At 41.7% G+C, this 14,623-nt stretch overlaps 1 protein-coding gene, 1 long non-coding RNA gene and 1 pseudogene across 15 annotated transcripts in view; all 3 read right to left on the bottom strand.

Annotated features, from left to right (window-relative positions):
• The window catches only part of DAB1 (DAB adaptor protein 1), a 1,146,801-nt gene that overhangs the window by 692,063 nt on the left and 440,115 nt on the right, over positions 1-14,623 (bottom strand). The gene's annotated exons all lie outside the window — the stretch shown is intronic.
• On the bottom strand, positions 4,893-6,214 carry LOC112863827 (phenylalanine--tRNA ligase beta subunit pseudogene; annotated as a pseudogene).
• LOC147578049 (uncharacterized) lies at positions 7,010-9,045 on the bottom strand. Its single transcript, XR_015254182.1, has 3 exons — positions 8,994-9,045; positions 7,971-8,147; positions 7,010-7,688 (listed from the first exon to the last, which is right to left on the bottom strand). It is a non-coding gene; the product is annotated as an uncharacterized LOC147578049 (long non-coding RNA).

Here is a 14,623-nt window from a genome sequence, read left to right on the forward strand (position 1 = left end):
TCCCTACTTCACAGAATTATGAGGAATAAAGAAGTTAATATGTATAAAGAGCTTAATTATGTGCATCTTAGAGTACGTACTCAGTAACTGGTAACTAAGACTGTGGTTTGCTTACGTGGCATGAAGAACGATGGATGGCATGGGAGTCAGAAGGTGTGCCACTTGCCCTGTGTGATATCTCCTCAGTTTGATTTGCAAAGTGGATCTATACAGCATCCACATCAGGCAGAGTGTTATAGGACACAGTAATGAGTCTGTAGGTATTTGTTTTGTTTTGTTTGTTTTGTTTCTTCTAATTGCAAAGAGATGCCACTGGGGAACTTTTTAGCAGGGGAATCAAATGATCAGATTAGCAGTTTACAAAGTTATTCCAACTACCCTATGGGGAACAGCCTGGGCAAAGGCGATACCAAGAAACCAGGCAGGTGAGGCATGACAAGGGCATTGGCCACGGCGGTGGGGGAGGAGATGGAGTAAAATGGACTCCACATGTGAACTGCGGGCAACTCCATGGGACTCCTAGGAGGGGGCGGAATGGGAAGGACGGTACCAGGTTGCAGAACAACTAGACAGGAGAGCAACTCATTGAAAGGTATGCAAGTCCTATGAATATTCCGGGTCAAAGGCAGAAAGAACCACCACAACAAAAGGAAGTAGAAATGCCTGTATGGAAAAGAAGAGAGGAAGGAAGAAGACAGGAAGTACAGCTTTGTGGAGAACCTAACCTCTCCATGGGGTGTTCCAGAATTGCACTGTAGGCTGAGGGAGCAGCACGGTCAAGGCCTGGCAGAAGAGGATGCTGCCATATTTGAGGAACATTGTACTTTGCCACTTTTGTACAGGAACAATACAGCTCTGAAGTGGTGTTTATTCACACCATGCAGGTGTGCCTTTGCCACTGAAACACGTCGTAATCCCCTACGACACAAAAATGACTTCTTTTGTATCCCCAGGTATATGTAGCACAGTCCCATGTATGTAACAGAGTTCTTGGTAAATACTTCCTGAATTTCACAAGTTCCTGAGTAAAAGATAAAGCATCTATTAACCATCTACATTTTTGAGAGCTTGTGTTAGGCTCTGAGAAGATGGAAGATGGAGGAGATATGGACACTGATCTTCCCAGCCCAGGTTTCCATTCCCTTTCTCTTCACCCCCTCCTCTCTCTGTCTGTCTGTCTCATACATACATATTCACATCCACAAACATGCGTGCGTATACACACACACATACACGCCCCACGTACTGCACCAAAAAGGGGAACGAGCGACTGGGAGTCCAATACTGAATCTTTGCACGGACAGAATCCAGGCCTGCACAAGTCTATCATTCTCAGACTGACAGGCTGACTGTGGTGTGTCCTCTTCATGGTCAAGTGCAAGAAAGGAAGCCCAGCTCTATGATCCAATTTGAAGCCGCTGCCTGCGTCGCATCTGCTTACATCCCATTGGCCAAAACAAGTCACAAGGCTGAGTCCAAAGCCAAGGTGTAGGCAGGTACAACCTGCCTCCGGCAGAAGCTGCAAAATTACCTGGCTAAACAGTATATAGGTACCAAGACAGATATAGAACCATGGTTACCTTGGACAAGTCCTTTCCATCCTCTGGGTGTCCTCACCTCTGTAAAAAGCTTGGATCAGATCCATGTGTCCTGCAGAGTGAAATCCAGCCCTCCAGTAGCACGTAAAATCAATTTAGTTAGCACATAAATTTTAGTAACTTCTTAGATGTGGTATTAACAAATTTTGAGCACATAAAGTGATGACGATTCACTTTTGAATTTGCTTTCAATCTGGCCAGCTACATCAAGGATAAAGTCTGAGTAAGTTCCTATAACAAGCCCGAAATCTTTGCTGACTTCCCCTTCTAATAATGAGCTAGCAGACCAAAGCGTTGAGCTAGAATTTCCAAAGAGTGCTCCGTTTTCATTTCATTTATTTTTGACTACAGTATATTTATAGCAAGTAATGCCAGATTTTAGTTAGTTCTATAAATTTTCTTTAAAAATACATGTTTTTAAATAAAAATGTGAGCCTATTTAAAGCAAATATGAATTATTGGTGACATACAGAGAGCAAAAAATCATGGCTATGGGCTGGAATAACTGAAGTTTGGGAAATTCTGGATTTGGCCATCTTTATGGTTCTGAGATCCTGTGATCAATGTTGACTTCACTGCTCCAGCTGTGGTCTCCACGTCCACCCCAAGGCTTTCTCAGAGGAAGATGAGCTTTCTCAGACGAAGGGGGCTGTCCTTCTCTTCTGAAGTTTTCTGCGACCTTTCATTTCCCTCTCCCCTTTAAATTTGAGCAGCCCAGCTGCCAATATGACTACCCAGCCAGATGCATTTGATTGACATGCTCATCCCTGCACAATGGGCCAGAGTCAGTCACCCTGCGGCTGTCCCTGCCCTTGGCATTGTGATGCATGGGCCCAGATTCCAAATGTCATGTCACATCTCCTCAGGGCATCAAAGCACCCTTGAGAACAGGAAACCCTAACAGATGGCTGAAATGCCTTCAAAAAGACTCCTCCAGACATCCTGGGAGATGCACAGAGCCCTGTCAGTGGTGACGGGTTGCAATGCATGCTCAGCAAAAAATGCCAAAGGGAGGAGGGGGTTCCCATACCCACCGAGACCACAGAATGCTGGTTCAAATGCTGGGTAGCAGCTCCCTTAGCACGCCATTTGCTTTTGCAAAATATTTGTTAACTCCCTGATCTCAATGCTTCCTTGGACTTTTAATGGCCCTAGAGGGCAATGAGGGAAAACTTTTTATTTACATGAAATATTTCATTAAAAAGCAAACGAATGGGGAAAGGTAATTTTTCTCACAACAGTGGACTGTCACTCCTTCTTGTCCAGGAATTCCTAACTGGATTTTCTGGATTCTTCAGAAGCTCACAGTTGGTCTTAAAAAGGCCTGTGAACCTTCCAAAATTACCTGCAAAAGTTTGTGTGTGTGTGTGCACATAAACAGGTTTCTGTGGAGAAAGGGTCAAAAACTTTAGTTCAGATTCTCAGAATGGTCCGTGTCTTGTTAGAAACCACAGGCCTAACAGTGCTCCTTAGAGAGAATACATGGGGCAGAAAAATGTCAAGCCAAAACAAAATGAAATTAAACTGGGCAGTAACGTAAGGTAAGGGTAATTTTCCCCTAATAGAATATATTAAGTTAAAACATTTGCCATTTACCATCACTACAATTTCGAAAAGGTTATTTTAGTGTAGCAGGACTACACTAAATGAGAAAACATTTCAGGAAGGCCATAAGCTCAGATTAAAAAACTAATTCAGCTTTTTTTTTAAAAAAAAAATGATTACACCGGGCACCTGGGTGGCTCAGTTAGTGAAGCATCCAACTCTTGATTTTGGCTCAGGTCATAAGCTCACGGTTTGTGGGTTCAAGACCCATGATGGGCACCAAGCTGGCAGTGTGGAGCGTGCTTGGGATTCTCTCTCTCTCTCCTTTTCTCTCACCCCTCCCCTGCTCACTCACTCACTCTCTCTCAAAATGAAAAATAAACTTAAAAAAAAAAAAAGACTATTTTGTCCATTTTCATTTCACTGGTGGCCAGCATCAATCTGTGCACCAGGATTTTGGAAGCACTGTTTTCAGAGTGGGGAATTCCTCCTCAGCCTGTAAATCCTTGGAAAACTATGACCTTCTCTGGGATTTCCCAGAGCTGAGTTCATGGCACCCTGTCCCATCTCTGTTCCTGGACCACCAGAAGAGAAGTCCTTTATCTTTGACTCCATGATGCTATGACGCCTAGTACTATACCCCAAAGCAAGGATGGTGGGTTCCCTGCAGCAATTCATTCCAACAGCTATCGACTCTGTTCCTTGTTGGGGCCAGGCCTTGAGCTAGACATCAGATATGGAGAAGTGCAAGGCAGCATCCCTTCCTTAAAGGGCTCACCCTATAGAAGAGGAGACAATAGAAGGGTGTAAGTGGGTACCATCACCCACTCCACTAGTCTCGCCCCCTGGTAGTCAAAGGAGCAAAGGAAACAACGGATAACAATGGATAACAATGGATAATGATATTATCCAGGTTGTATCCCATAATCCTTATTTGCATTCAGTGTCCGAAACCCCAAATAGAACTGAATGATTGAATTCTTTTCCTCAAAGGAGTTTAAAATGCCTCTTCCCTTTAGAGGCGTGTGACAGAGACTAGAGAATGGAGGGTGTCCTAAGAAGCACTTTGAACGCAACCAGGAAGTTTGCAGACACGTTGCTATAGCCTCTCTAGCCATGCAGTGGTAATCTCAGTCCTTAGTGGAGGTTTTAGGGTCCCCTGGGTGGCTCAGTTGGTCAAGCATCCAACTTCAGCTCAGGTCATGATCTCATGGTTGATGCGTTCAAGCCCTGTATCAGGCTCTGTGCAGACAGCTTGGAGCCTGAAGCCTGCATCAGATTTTGGGTCTCCCTCTCCCACTGCCCCTCCCCTGCTCACGCTCTCTCTCTCTCTCTCTCTCTCTCTCTCTCTCTCTCTCAAAAGAAAAGTAATAATCATTAAAAAAAGTTTTTTAAGTAGGTTTTAAATGTTTGCTTCTACAAAGGCTGGGGCTTCACTGACCCTTGTACTAAGAGCCCAAAGGAAGAAACCAGTGTCAGTGCACACACTGGAAAGAAACGGCATGAGACAAAGGGAAAGGCAGCCAGCAGAATCTGGAGGAGAGTTGTAGACCCACCAAAAGGGAAATGGCTCCCCTGATCATAGGGCCAAAGTGAGGGCAAACTGGAAGCTGATGCCAAAACCCACTGTACAGTATGCAGGCTTGTAGACACTTTTAGGAGGGCTTTCATTCTTTTTCTTTTCACTGCGTTCCACTTAATTAAACATTAAAGCACAAATGGATGTCCCCTGTGGGGACAAATAAAGGACATCAGGGGAGGAGAAGGGAAGCCTCATGGAGAGAATCACCCAACAGAGACCCCTCTTCACAAAAAGGGCCCAATACTGATTTCCAGGGAGGAGCAGGACAAGGTTAGCTCAAATTTGGTGATGACATCAGGATGAAGGACTGACCCTAAGCTTCCTGATGCTTTGATCGCTGGCAAGCATCTCGATGCATGCCCCAGAAGGAAGGGCCTTCTGATGCTGTGATCACACCATCCCCCTTCTTTTCACCAGGAGGCACATGAAGCAGCTGTATAATTCTGTCCAGAAACCCACGGATTATTTCAAACCAAGGATTCTTACTGTAATAAATAGCACAGAGATGCCTGTAGTTCCTTTCACCTACGTCTCTGCTAGCATTTTTTACTACAGTGTCAGAGATTTGTTTTAGAGGAAGGGGCATCATATAATTTGTGGCTATGGTCTTTAGGAGGCCAGGAAGAAGGGCAATGTGTACCATCTGAAATTAAATGGCTGTAGAATCACTTATATGAACTGCCTTTGTTGCAGAGATGTCGAAACCAGATTTATCAGCGATACCTCCTTGGGGGCACAGACGAAAGCCGAGTCTTCAGTGAATCCAGCAGCTACCCTGTCATGTCTTAGAAGTCCTCTGAGCTTGTTAAGAGGAAACTGATTAGTTACAGTGTATGTTTCTGGGAGAGCCACCTGAATGTTGCTATATCCATAAGCAATAGCTCCATCTTTTACAATATCACATGCATGGATAATGTCAGCTCTGGCTGGAGAGATTTCAATCTCAATCCGATTCCCATAACCTATGACTTCTGACTTTAAATCCATCCTAGTCAGAAGTTTCGCAAGATTTCCTGGAATTGCTCTGGTTCCAACTTATTTGTTAATTGGATCAGATATCACCACCTCCTTTCATTAAGTCAGTTCTGGAAAGGTATGTGATTTTCCATTAGGAAAAACCACCTCAGCTGATTCAATCGTGAATTGATTCTCATAATATTCACTGAACATGGTGACAATGACAGCAAGAACTATTTTTGCCTTAGTAAAGTCAGTTCCTGTGCATTCAGGGAATCCATTCTAGTATTTACGGTTAATTTGGAGTTATTTTCATTGATGATAGGCCTTAAAATGACAGCACCATTGCTATCATGGACAACTGGATATAGTGGTTTATTTCCAAAGATATATATAAATAACATTTAAGGAGGACTTTCATTCTTGATCATGTGTTTGATTTTCATTTAACTTCTTTGTTGTTTCCATCAAGTCCTGAGTTGAGAGAACCTCTCTTGCTATTTTTGCATAGCAAACTCTGACTAGAGTAGATATGGCCATATAGCTACAATTGGCAGTTATCTATCAGGTAAGTAAAGAGTTAACTAATGGTTGCTACTCTCAGGTAAATCCCAAGGACTATCACATAGGTTTTCTCAACACATGTGATAGTGATATTCCTCTTTCAGTTGAAAAGCCAAAGCACAGAGAGGTTAATTACATTGACCAAGTACACAAAGCCAGCCAAAGGTAGCTGGGAATTCACTGACACCAGCACTAAGAGTCAAAGCAAACAACCAGAGGGGCCAGGACCCCAGGTCTCAGCTGCCCAGTCTTGAGTTTCCGAGAAATCAAGATTGAATGCTGTTCTCCACAATTTATAGGTATCCAAACGGATACAAGATTCATAAAGATGACTGGATGGAAAATGTCCCTATTCCTCTTGCAAAGGGGAAGTGTGATTAATATAAATAAGGGAAGGCTGAGATAAATTAGCAACTTGGAAAACATAAATGAATTTTAGAATGGATCAGAGAACGTAAGACTCAAGGGAATTTGGAAGTTATCCTGCCAAACTAAATGGAGATGCTGAGGCACACAAGGATATAATGGTATAATTATTTCTGCACAACAAACTAGTGAGAGAGTATTGAATTCATTTCCCTATGTCCAGACTCAACACTCACACTAGCCACACCCGGCATTTAGAGCATGCTCCACCAACTATGAATTATGATGAAGAAATTTTCATCAGAGAGAGAGAGAGAGACAGAGAGATACAATTATTTTTTTTTTCCCCAGGGAGTCCAGACTCTGGAGGACACTACATTTTATTGTCAAGGGAGGATGTGAGGACAAAGTCCCTGGATAAATACATAAAGGAGATTCTTTAGCTGTTGTCTTAGGCAGAGGACCAGAATAAATCCAACAACTGGTCCATTTTGTTTCCTGGAGCAAGATGTGTGACTGCAACATTTCAAGCCCTCGATGACAACTTTAATACTATTTCCAAGTTCAAAGGTTTCACTTTCTTATTTGCTATTTCTAAAGCCCTGGGCCTCTGAGCCTTGGTTTTGTCAGGACAAGACTCAGGCCTCTGAGGAGTGTGAAAGCAGATTCCGTTTTCACTCAGATCAAAGTCTCAGGTGAAAACATGTCCAGGGGTAACTCAATTTTCTCTTAAACCTACTCCAGTCAGGAGCAGCTTTCGCCAAGGTCACCAGTGACCTCCATTTTGTTAACCCACCACTCTGTTCTCGGTCTTTATCGACTGTTAGCATCATGCAGCACAGTTGGTCACCCTCCTCCGTGAAGCACACTCTTTACGTGATTTCCAGCATGCTCCTCTCCTTAGTGTTCCTTTCTTCCCTGGCTACTCCTTCTTGTTCTCATGTGTTGATCCCTCCTGTCTCTTCAATCTCTCAAGGTCAGAGCTGCCCAGGCTTCCATCCATGAATACTTTTCCTTCTCTACCAAGACTTCCTCCAGAAGTGATCTTAGCCAGTTTTATCATCTATACATATCACCTATGGGGTGAAAACTTCCAAATGTGATTAACTCTACCTTCAAAATGTAACCTAACCACTTTTGACCACCTCCCACACTACTCCCATCATCTCTTGCCTGAATTTTTGCAACAATAATTTGTGTCCACTCTTGCCCTTTATCATTAGCTTTTTAAGAGACAAGGCAGACAACAAAACAAAACAAAAAACAAAAACAAAAACAAAACCATGGCTTCATGCCTCTGCACTTCTGTGGTTACTTATCCCAGAGTGAAAAACCAAAGTCTTCATTCAACTTCTCACCTGCCATTTTACCCCTCTGATTCTAGCTCAGCCTACTCCGGATGTACTGGTCTCCACCTCCTCCTCACACGTGTTAAATTCAACTGGACCTCAAGGCTTTTCCACTTGCCATTTCCTCTGCCTGCAGTGTTCTTCTTCCAGATACTGCAGGCTTGATCCTTCATTTCCCTCAGGTCTCTGCTCAAAAGTCACCATGTCAACAAGTCTTCCCTGGACCACCTATATTTTATAGCAGCTCCCCTCCCTCCTCTGCACTCTCATGCACCCCTTATCTCTATGGCAGTTATCACGATTCTACAAACCATCAAAATGCTCTTCTGTTGTCTTTATGTAAACTCTATAGCAACTGGGATTTTGCTTATTTAAAAAAATTTTTTTAATGTTTATTTATCTTTGAGTGGGGGGGAGGGCAGAGGGAGAGGGAGACACAGAATCCAAAGCAGGCTCCAGGCTCTGAGCTGTCAGCACAGAGCCTGACACAGGGCTCAAACCCACGCACTGTGAGATCATGACCTGAGACGAAGTCGGATGCTCAACTGACTGAGCCACCCAGGCGCCCCGGGATTTTGCTTATTATAATTTTTTTTACTATTCTTTTTCTACAACATCAAAGGATTTGTGGCACATAGTGGCTACTCAGTAAATAGTTATTGAATAAAAGAACCAAATTAGCAAATCTTGTCTAAGGATCTACAATCGAATTCAGGGAGCAATGCACTTAAAGCCACCAAGAAGAGAGGGAGTTTCTGTTCCCCACACTTGACACTTGAGAATCAAAGCTGCCTTGATTCTTCCATCAGTACTCAAGGCTCCCTAAAGGATTCAAAAACTATTATAAGTGAATCACATCTTATGTAATTTAAGGGCACTGAAGTTAAGAGTTGAGGTCCTAGATCCAGGCTGCCTGGATCCAAAGCTCAGCTTTATTTCTTACTTGCTATGTGTCCTTGGGCAAATAACTGAACTTCTCTGTTTCTCAGATTCCTCCTTCCTCTGCAAAAGGATGATAATTGTAGTACCTACCTGATGAAGTTATTGTAAGGATTGAAGAAGACATATTACATTTAAGGTACCTAGAAAAGGACGTGGTACATAGTAAGTATTTAAGTGTTAGCTCACGTTCATTCACTAAGAACATGTTATCCAGATAACATTGCTTTTTGTTCTCTGAGAAGTTTTTTTTAGGAAGAGGTACATATATACCATATATTCACATATACATAGTGTGCATACACATGTATATGTGATCTATATGATTAGTTACAGAGATATGTGTGTATATATATGCACATATGTAAATATATATGTATGTATGTATTTATTTATTTATTTATATATTTAAATATCAGCTTACTTTCTTCCTGTGTCTTGTCTCCTGTATCCCACATAAACCATGAAGCAGGTCTCAGTACTTCTTTTCTTTCTTTCCAAAGATGATCCACTTCACCAAATATTAATGAGCAGTATAAATTTTACTTAATATTTAATAGGGGTCTTGGAAGAGAGGTCTTATATCACATATCATGCCCAAACATGAAAGGTCTTCCTTAGATATTTCTCTTCTCCCCCAAAATTGCTCTTTGGCCACACCATCAGCCAGGCTTCTCCTTTTCACATTCCCATGCAGTTCCCTGCCTCTTCCATGATGACTTGGCCCATTATCTAGGCCCACAGTGACCTTCACCCACCCTCAGCCTTTATGTTGGCTCACCCCATTTTCAGCAGGAATTCCTCTAGAGAGCTGAATCTTACTTATATCTTACTCTTACATGCTGGACACCTAGCAGAGGGCCATGCTCTGTGGGCTACTAAGAGAATGAAGACATGGAAGAATCTTACACATGGATAATCTTCTTTTACAAAGAGGAAAATTGAGCCAAGAGTATCAATCAGTCTGTGGATCAGCCAAAAAGAGACCTCAGATTCTCCTGCCCTCCTCTGCTCCCATCCACTACGAAGACCACACACATCCAGTTCCAGCCTTTCTGTCAAACACCTGGAATGACTCTGACTTTCCTGTCTGCTCTGAAGAGCACTGTTACTCCAGGAGCCAGTCTTAGGCCACGCAGAGAGCAAGCTCTCTTAATAATTGCCTCTTTTATTTCATTTCCTACTGGGAAAAACTAATCAAACACGTAGGAAGCTTAAGAATATTCCAAGGTGATTTGATTGTTCACTGGTGGCCAGTTTCAAGAAATGCACACTGACGAACACAAACACCATTCTCCCTACCTCCCTGTACAGGCTTTGTCCAGCCGGAGCAGGGCCAGGGGCTGAGGGAAAGTGGCCCAAGAAATAGTTGCAGGAAACCGTCTTGTTTCCTCCTTTTATCCAGAAAAGGGGGCATAGTTGGTGAGGGCCTGGATTGTGACTCTTCTCTGTGATTCTTTTAATTTCTTCTTTCTTTCTTTCTTTCTTTCTTTCTTTCTTTCTTTCTTTCTTTCTTTCTTTCTTTCTTTCTTTCTTTCTTTCTTTCCTTCCTTCCTTCCTTCCTTCCTTCCTTCCTTCCTTCCTTCCTTCCTTTCTTTCTTTCTTTCTTTCTTTCTTTCTTTTGTCATAGTGAAGAATTATTTTGCATGAATGAGAGTAGAGATTAAATATCGACTCCTAAGGGTTCTTGTTTGGGCGCATTTTAGGAAGGCCTTTTCCTTCCTCATTTACATGGGGAAATCATGATGAGCCTCAATACTCTGCTTAAGTGGCACATCGTAATTCTCTTTCCACATGTCCCTACAAGGCTGATCCTTGGCTCCTTACTGACAACCTACATCTGGTATGTGCATCCATACTCTGTCACTGCTCTCCATTTGCAGGCTGCACGCCCTCACAGACATTCAACTTCTTAAGGGCAGCATCACACTATAGCCAGGATACAATCACTAGCCAATAAATGTGGTTAAATACATACACAAATAAAAAGCATAAGCAGGTTCAAATTACGTCTCTGCTCTAAATACTTTTTTTTTTTTTAATTTTTTTTTCAACGTTTTTTATTTATTTTTGAGACAGAGAGAGACAGAGCATGAACGGGGGAGGGGCAGAGAGAGAGGGAGACACAGAATCGGAAACAGGCTCCAGGCTCCGAGCCATCAGCCCAGAGCCCGACGCGGGGCTCGAACTCACGGACCGCGAGATCGTGACCTGGCTGAAGTCGGACGCTTAACCGACTGCGCCACCCAGGCGCCCCTAAATACTCTTTTAATATAGATATGCGTTGGTACACTAATCTAGACAGTAGACATGATAATCCCTCCACTGACCTCACAGGATTATTGAGATTATTAAATGAAATGATAGATACAAAAAAGCTTTGTAAAGGTAAAATGCCATACAAATATAAACAGGTATTGTTAAGGAATATAATACTCTACTTAACTTCGGTTACCCAAAAATCACTCCAGGAACTTTTTTTTTTTTCCAATATCATCCAATATAAGTTTAACAATAAAATAATTTAAACAGGAAAACAGCTGAATGAATTCATTCAGAAATGTAAATAATTTTAGCTGAGAAAAGAAACAAGTACTGGGGGGTGCTTGGGTGGCACAGTTGGTTGAATGTCTGACTCTTGATTTCAGCTCAGGTCATGATCCCAAGGTCATGGGATAGAACCTCGCTTTGGGCTCGACGCTCAGTGTGGAACCTGCTTAAGATATTCTCTCTCTCTTGGGGTGCCTGGGCGGCTCAGTTGGTTGAGCGTCCGACTTTGGCTCAGGTCATGATCTCACAGTTTGTGGGTTTGAGCCCCGCATCAGGCTCTGAGCTGACCACTTGCTCAGAGGCTGGAGCCTGCTTCAGATTCTGTATCTCCTTCTCTCTGCCCCTCCCCCGCTCATGCTTTGTCTCACTCTATTTCTCAAAAATAAATAAATGTAAAAAAAAAAAATGTAAAAACTAAAAGAGATTCTCTCTCTCTCTCTCTCTCTCCCCCCTGCCTCTCTCCCCGACTCACGCACTTTCATAAATAGATAGATAAATAAATAAATAAATAAATAAATAAATAAATAAATAAATAAATAGCGTTTCTTTAAAAAAAAGAAACAAGCATTGGAATTTGATGTGTTATATAGTATAGAAGGAGACATGAATAAGATTCATGAGGGAATTACTGGATTGTATGGCATTCCTATTTTCAACTTTTTGAGGAACCTCCATACTATTTTCCACAGTGGTTGCACCAATTTGCATTACCCCCAACAGTGCATGAGCACTGTTTCTCCAAATCTTTTCTGCAAATCTTTGCCAAATCTTTTCTCCAAATCTTCCCTGATGCTTGTTATTTCTTGTGTTTTTGATATTAGCCAATCTGACTGAGATTTTTGCCATTTGTGACAGGAATGGACCTAGAGGGTATTACACTAAGCAAATAAGTCAGAGAGAAAAAGACAAACACCATACGATGTCATTTATATGGGGAACCTAAGAAAACAAAAGATCAAAAAGCAAAAACAAACAGATTCTTAAATACAGAGAGCAAACTGGTGGTTGCCGGGGGGGGGGGGGGGGGGGTAAAACAGGTGAAGTGGATTAAGAGGTACAAACTTCCAGTTATAAAATAAATAAGTCACAGAGATGAAAAACCCAGCATAGGGAATATAGTCAATAATATTGTAATCATGTGTACGGTGACAGATGGTGACTACACTTATCGTGGGGGGCACTGAATAACGTATAGAATTGCTGAATCAATATATTATAAGTGTAAAACGAATGTAGTATTGCATGTCAATTATACTTCAATAATGAAAAAAATTCATGATGGGAGAGGATAGGACATGATAGGATAGACAGGAAAGAAGGAGAGCACAGTAAGAAGTTGGAAAGACACACAGGCAGGGCAAGAGGAAACTTGAGTAGATTATTCAGTCCGCTCACTTCATCCTCACGACCACCCTGTAAAAATGGCAGTACAACCCAATTTGCAGATGGTAAAATCCAGCAACCTGGAGAAGGAAAACAAGTTGAAGGAGGGGACTTTAAGCTCCACGAGGCTAGGAGCACATCTCCTTAATGCACCATCCCCTGTGGTACATCACAATTGCTTAACACACATTTTTAAATAAAGGAATGAAGGCTGTCCAGCTGGTAAATGGCCCGGCCAGAATTTAAACCACAAGCTGATTAGCACTAAAGCCTACCAGTTCTTTCCACTATACTACAATCAAGTTTATATTAAGAGTTTGTAATTTATGAAAGCTACAAGACCAGCAAAATTCAGAAAATGGTATAATTGTCCACATCTGTGAAATAGAATAACTAGCAACCACTGAATAAATATAAATATAAACATTAACACTATGTCATAGGTCCTAAAATTTCCAGAAACAGGAACGTGTTCTGATTGACTATTTATGATAGGGCGGGCACAGGATGTTAGTGGGTGTTATTCTATTTACTTCTCATAAGTGCCTGGCTTAAATGTGAGTTAGAGAAGAGCAGTTATCCCAGAGGAGCTCCATTCCAGTAACAGATGGCTATATTTAAAAAATCAGTTTATTGACGCATAATTTACATGAAATAAAATGAACCTATTTTAAGTATACTCATTATGTTTTAGCAAATGTATACACTTATGTAGCCACCACCACAATCAAGACATAGAACATTTTCATCAACTCCCAAAAGTTGTTTTCGGATGTTTTTCAGAAAATTTCCCCTCTTCACTCCCCACTCAAGAAAAGCATCATCTGATTTTTGTCATTATAGATTATTCTAGACAGTTACATAAATTGAGTCATTATGTAATGTTTAGTCTCTGACTTCTTGCGCTTACCATACTAATTTTGAGGTGCATTCAAGTCCTTACATACACCCAAAACTTATTCCCTTTTATCGCCGTTGTTCCCTTGTATAGACCTACAACAATTTGTTTATCCATTCACTTGTTAATGAATATTTGAATTGTTTCCAGGTTTGGTTATTGTGCATAAAGCTGCTATGAATATTCACGTGCAGGTCTGGGTCTGGATGTATGTTTTAATTTCTTTTAGGTAGATATCTAGGAGTGAAATTTCTGGGCCTATGGTGATAACATACTTACCTTTATAAGAAATCGGCTATTTTCCAAAATGGCTGCACCATTCTACCACCCGCTAGCATAGCATGAGAATTCTATTTGTTCTACAATGTCAACGCTTAGTATTCTCAAAAACTATTAGCCATTCTAGTAGGCATTCTAACTGTGGTTTTAACTTGTAATTCCCTGATGATGGTGGGCATCTGTTACGTGTTGGATTTTCCCCCCAAAAAAGATCCGTTAAAGACCTAACCTAACACCCAGTATTTATAAATGTGAACTTATTTGGTAGTGAGGTCTTTGCAGATGTAATCAAGTTAAGATAAAGTCAAACTGGATTTTAGTGGGCTGTAAATCCAATGGCCAGTCCTTACAAAAAGTTCATGTAGATATACACTGGCACACACAGAGAAGAATGTCATGCGAAGATGGAGGCAGAGAATGGAGTGATGTATCTACAAGTCTAGGAATGCCAAGTGTTGCCAACAACCACTTGAAGCTAAAAGAATGCTATGGAAGAGCTACTTCCCCAGTGCCTTCAGAAGGAGCAGAGCCCTACTGATGCCTTGATTTTAGACTTGTAGTGTGGAGACCTATGAGAGAATCAATTTCTGTTCTATTTAGTCACCCAGTTCAC

Source organism: Puma concolor, chromosome C1 (genome assembly GCF_028749965.1).
Source record: "Puma concolor isolate L17-30 chromosome C1, mPumCon1.1.hap2, whole genome shotgun sequence".
NCBI lineage: Eukaryota > Metazoa > Chordata > Mammalia > Carnivora > Felidae > Puma > Puma concolor.